Source organism: Oryx dammah, unplaced genomic scaffold, assembly GCF_014754425.2.
Source record: "Oryx dammah isolate SB20612 unplaced genomic scaffold, SCBI_Odam_1.1 HiC_scaffold_3, whole genome shotgun sequence".
In the NCBI taxonomy this organism is placed as follows: Eukaryota; Metazoa; Chordata; class Mammalia; order Artiodactyla; family Bovidae; genus Oryx; species Oryx dammah.
In genome coordinates, this window is record NW_024070187.1 from 19,688,350 (window position 1) to 19,694,349 (window position 6,000).

Below are 6,000 nucleotides of genomic sequence, written 5' to 3' on the forward strand. Positions count from 1 at the left end.
ATGCTATTGTCAGAACATAAATCTTTCAACACACATAAATCTAACTTGAAAGAAACATTTATGGTATTTTTAGTGAAGCAATCACTTCATTTTATGTCCTAAATTGTCCTCCAAAACACTTCATCCCAAGTCACTCATCTTTTTACTTAATTCTCAGATTATCCAAAGCTTGAATTCAAGTCCCTTTGAGGAACAACCCTCAGTAAATATAAACTATTGATTTCCAAATTCTTAATACTGCAGGTAGGTTGACATTATCACTGAATTTATTTTTACACAAAATATTGAAAATCCACCTACCATCTATTTATACTTCTTGAAACCTGGCACATTTAACTGCATTTCATGACAAGTGGAAAAGGTATAAATGAAAGCTGGTAGAATTTACTATTTTGGAATGGGCAACCAAAATCTATTTTACTGAGAAAGTATTATATGTTTATCTTAGGGTTTTTCTGCAATGCACAATTTAAAGGATAATGCTGGAAATAAGCAAATACACACAATTCTTTTTGGCTGCTAGTCACAATGATTCAGGTGTATTGCTTTACCCTCTTCCTTTCTGAAACTCTTCTCTCCTACAACATACCAAAACAACAGATGCACTATGTAGCCTTCTTAAATAATGCCACAGTATTCACTGAGTTTGGGCAGTGAATCAAAATAGAAATTGGAGATCTAGACCAAGTAAATACTGTATATTTGGCAAAATCATTTGTGGTTGTGTTCTTCAACACAGTTTCTAAGATAACCACCAGCTCTACTTGGCAACCTTACTCTCCCACAGTTAAGACTCCATTTGTAAAGCTGGCTTAAGAGATACTTTCTTGCTACTGGCTCTGGTGCCATTACTACTCTTAAGAACTACTGTGCAGTGATGGCCTCATAGTTGAGAAAATGTTACTTTCATGAACCAACACTGACAGCTAGCTGATCCAAACTTTTAACCTGTCTCCATGACTCAGAAAGATTAGAGTGGAACAGTCTACCCGGTCGTTTACAAAAGAAGTCTCTTCCTAGTGAAGATTGCTAGGTAAGACTACTAAATTCTTCTAAGTAACGACAACATCAACAGCAAAGACAACAATTGAACTCTTGTAGTAGAAGGAATTAGGGCAAAGAAAAGCAGATTAAACACTTTCTAAATATTAGACATTCTAAAAACTGTCAAACATCTATAGCTTTTGAGAACATTTTATGGTAATTTCTTGAGAATTCATAAGAATATACTAACTTGGATTTGAGGCAGGATGGAAAATAAGATATTCTGCCAGGTGTTTCTGTGAATCATAAGAACTTCTTAATGAGTCAGCAAATAAGGAAATACATTTCAATAGTGACATCTGGCTTACAGCACTGTGTATGGGTGGAGCACTGGAGAAATTGATAGAGAAATTCTAACTCCAACAAGTGAAACCAAAACATTAACTCCAGTCTTTATTATCTAATATAAGTCTAGTGCCCAAACAGAACTCTGGAAGTCTGTCATAACAACTCCCGAGCAGCTGCATTTCACTTGCTGGGAGTGACGTGGACCTGCCAATGTTTAGGTCCATGTGCCACTGAATCAAAATCCTATCAATCCCATCGGTTCCTGGCATGGACCAGCAAGAGGCCAGACCTAATCAGAGCCCTAAGAAGTTTGGTAAATGTGTGAATTTAAATAAGACAAGAGACTTCCCTTATTCCAAGTTAATTTCTCATTAACCATTAGCTCAATTCTTAAACATAAGCAGAACAATATTGTAGTTTAAGAAAAACTATCTTGTTATTCTCCACTATGACTTCACTACAATTCAATTACCCAAAACAGGTCAAGCTGTGAAATCTTTGGAGAATCCAGGTAGCACTAACTTTCACAAATACGGTAAACAAAGAGCTGAGGTTATATCTTTCATTGTAAACTATTCCATAGTAATTCAAGTAATTGTTCTAATAAAAGAAAAAACACTTTTATTTGGATTGGTGAATAAAATGTACAGGTCCTTCTTATAATCACTCAAGTCCCTCATACAATATTCATTAGCAGTTACTTTTAGAAAAGAGTCTAAATTGGATGCTGGGAAAGAACAGGCCTTCATGGTCACATTTAAAATGATTAACCAATGTAGATATTCTTATTTATCAATGTGAGCAATAAATATTATATCTATTATTAATTGAATAGCCTGAAGACAGTATACACAACATTGGAAAAGTCCCCCCAAAGTAGTTAGATACTACTCTTGGCAAAAGGAATTATATATTTTAAATTCTGAATTGCTGGGATAATTAAGCACAGTTTTCTCAACAGATAGTAAGCATTTCTGCTAAACTCTTTGTTTTCTTTAATATCTGAGGACAAATAAGAACAACCAAATGAGCTGTTTCTATTCCACAAAGATGAGTAACATGTCTCCCTTGTAATCATGCCTCTACAACGATTAAACTTAACTGCTTTCCATAGATCAAAATGTAGAGTTACAAAGTGAATTACTAAGAACAAGTAGTTTTGGAGATGTGATTTATGGAGCAACGTCCATTATTGTGTTTTTCCCCCATCCATCTTTTAATTGTATACATGACTTCTAAACTTGTTTGACTTTCCAATCCTTCACTAACACTTCTCTGTTTAATAGCATTAAAATATCAGTATTTATTATGTTGAAATGTATATTCTACTTCAAACCTATTATGAAACACACAAGCAAACAAGGAAAAGAATATAACTCCCCTCCAGTATTTCGACTTTCCATTAAAATGCAAATATGATTTCATTAGCCAGGCAACAATACCCACAGCCTTAAATCAAACCAAACCATAGCCAGTATCTTTCCTATATACATTTCCAACTGTCTCTAAGATAGAATCTTACTTTTATGTTGGATCATTTATTGATGAATATTTTTGGATTTGGATTTGCTATTATCTATCCCTGACTGGAGAAAGAAAAGCATGATGTATGATTCGAGATTTTAAACTGTGGCTGTATTCTACTCCCTAGACAGGCAAATATAAAAATATTTTACTAAATTTTAAACGACTGGAAAATGACCCCTTTTCAATTCCTAAACAGTACAAGGAGGAGGAGAAAAACTCACTCAATACCATTAAAAGTATGTCAGGAGGGCAACAGCCTGTAAACTTCACTTATATTTCGCATTCGACCTTCCCAGCAGTCTATCCAGCCCACACTTTATTTTGCCACAGATAGAAAACTCTCCATAGAAACTTAGCTTAGTATCACTAGAAAAGCGGCCTCCATGAAAAAGATTCAAGAGTCATGTATGAGTGAAGGAAGAAGGAGAAAAAGAAGAAGAACGGGAGGAGAAAAGGGACACACAGAGAAAGGGAGAAAAAAGACCAGAGAACTGCGAAAAAGAGAAATTTGGACGAGACTGTTAGAAATCTGCTCTCTGCTTCTCCGTTTCTTCACTGGGATTGGGTTTCATTTCTTTCTGCGCCCCTGACCTTGCAGTCTTCCAGCTCTCCACTCTCCCCCCGTCCCCGCGCCCGCCCGTCTGCCCCCTCCCCCGGCCTGCGCCTGCCTTTGTGTCTGCCTGTCACTTACCGGCGAACCCGACGAAGCTGATTTGGGAGAAGCACAAAGCCAGGACACAGATTTGCCCACAAATGCTCTCACACACGTTCCCCCACGCTGGAAGGTACAGCCCATCGCAGAGCTGATGTACCTTGAGAAAAGTGAGGTTCGGGTCTTGTCTGGGGAAGCCGAGAAACTATTCTTTCCTCTCTCGGCTCCGCAGCGCTAACAAAACACGCGTACTTCAGCGGGGAAAGAAACACACACACACACACACAACAACCCCCGACCGAGTGGACTCCTGTTCCACTCGCCGTGACACTCGCTGAGCGCGGCCCCCGCGAAAAGGGGACACGGGGCAGGCAGAAGGGGGCGGACGCAAACGCACACTCAGATCCAGACCCCCAGCGGAGAAAAGGGTCGAAAACCACTCGGCCCGTGTGCTCCCCAGGGGTGGGTGAGGATAAACGCGGGGCTCGTCTGCCTTCCACCGAGGGAGGGGGGTGGGGGAAGATTCAAGGAAAAAGTCGTGCCCCCCGACAGCTGAACTAGTTTAGAAAGGAAAGCAGAGAAAAATCACTTTCCGGAGGCTAAAAGGCCGGGAAAGCGGCCGGCCGGACTCACAAAGGTAAGTTTTCTGGGTGAGGAGGGCACGAGCATTAATGAAGAGGAGAGAGAGGAGAGCACACAACTACAGGTTTAAAAGGGGGGTGGGGGGGAATTAAAACTATATTTGTCAGCCATGTTGAAGAGGCTCCAGTAATTTGTGAAGCTTCCCTTCTTCCCTCTCGGTTATTTGCGGGTGACACTGCAGGCTTCGCTCCCCAGCCCCGGTGAGCCCGAGAGAAAGCGAAGGGGAGAGGAAAGGGGGAGTTTCGCGGCGTAAGAGAAGCGCTCTGACCTCGTTCTCGTCCCTCAGCCTTGCAGCAATCCAGCAGTTTGCAGTCGGGTCTCCTTTCTAACAAATCCTAAAGGGCAGCCATCTTGCTTCCTTCTGCTTCTCTACGAAAGCAGCCTAGCCTCCGCATCAATATTCATAAGGCAGTTTGACGTCTGTTCTCATCACCCGGCGGGGCTGGCGTCTCGGGGCGGCCGCGGCGAGGGGGCGGACGTGACTCGCATGCGAGCCGGGCCTGGGCGCGCGGCGCTCGCGAGGAGGAGGCGGCGGGGCCGCCCGAGCTCTGGCCGCTGCCGCCGCCGCCGCCGCCGCTCTCCGCCTCCTCCTCCTCCCGCTTCTCCGCCTCCTCCGCCCCGCTTCCTCCTCCTCCTCCTCCTCCTCCTTCCCCTCCGCCCCGGACACCGCCTTCTCCGCCCGGGCCTCCACCGCCGCCCCGGGGCTCTCGGCCCGGACTCCCCGGGAATTGGCTCCTCGCCCCGGGGCTCCCAGCACGAAAGCCGGAGGCACCTGGGGCCGAGCGGAGGGGCGCGCGCTCGAGGCTGGGACTGGGGAGCCAGGCAGGGGAGCAGCGCGCCCAGAGGCGCGCGGGGGAAGGTCCGGACCCCGGGAGCCTCGGACGGGTCGCCACCCAGGTGGAGGCGTGGGACTGGCGCGACGGGGGAGGTAGTGTGCGTCCCCGGCAGGAGGATGCGAGACCCCAGCTGAACCTTTTAAACTTTTTTTGGTTTCGTACCCACCGCGACCTTAGGGTGGATGCGCACCTCCGCAATCCCCAGTGTCCGCGCATCCGGCCCGACTCCCACCTCCTGGCAGGTATCCCCGCGCACGCCCCGGAGCGCACCCACCTTCGCCCGCTCAGGCCCGCACCCCAACCTCTGGTAGGTCCACTCGCCCCGCCTCGCCCCCGCTTTGGCATCCTCTCCACACCGTCGTTTTAATCTCGCTCTGCAGAAGCACTCCCCAGTCTCTCAGAGGGCATGCCCTTAGTGCTTTAGGGGCCTGGAGTCTCAAAGACTCGACAAATTAGGAAATGGAGCGAGGCCCGCTTCTCACCGCCCCAGCCCACCTTCTGTTTACTTTGGCCACGTGGGCTGAGAAGAAGGATGCACGCAGATCCGAGAGGACTTTCTCAACAGTGACTCCTTACTTCTCCCTAAATTCGGTCATAAGAAATAAACCTGTAATTTCAAATGGTTAAGTTTACTCGCGTAACAGCCTCTATTTTGCAAAAATGCCCAGCCTTATAATTAAGTGATGAAGAAATCGACCTGTAAAGAACTAAACTCCGAATGACGGACTTTCGATTTTCCCTGACGTTCGGGATTCCATAATCATTCGCATCCGTTGACAGTTTTTCTTTTCTATTGCCAAGTAGATTTTCTTCTCTTTTTAATGCTTTGTTGAAAAGAATAATCATTCTTGTTGAAGATGAGATAAAGAACAAAGCCCGTGTGAATCGTTATATCAGATTGATAGTTTTTGAGATTCGCCCTCTATTAGACGTTCTCACGTTACTGGCATTCAAATTTTAGATAGATTTTTGGGGGCACATCTGTTTTGGGATCGCTACATTGTGATCGGA

General features: G+C 45.1%; 1 protein-coding gene across 1 annotated transcript in view; it reads right to left on the minus strand.

Annotated features, from left to right (window-relative positions):
• The window catches only part of TET2 (tet methylcytosine dioxygenase 2), a 135,650-nt gene extending 130,943 nt beyond the window's left edge, over positions 1–4,707 (minus strand). The window contains exon 1 of the mRNA XM_040237533.1: positions 4,422–4,707. The gene's annotated coding sequence lies outside the window, so the exon portion shown is untranslated. The remainder of the gene's footprint in view (positions 1–4,421) is intronic.
• Between the last annotated feature and the right edge of the window lie 1,293 nt (positions 4,708–6,000).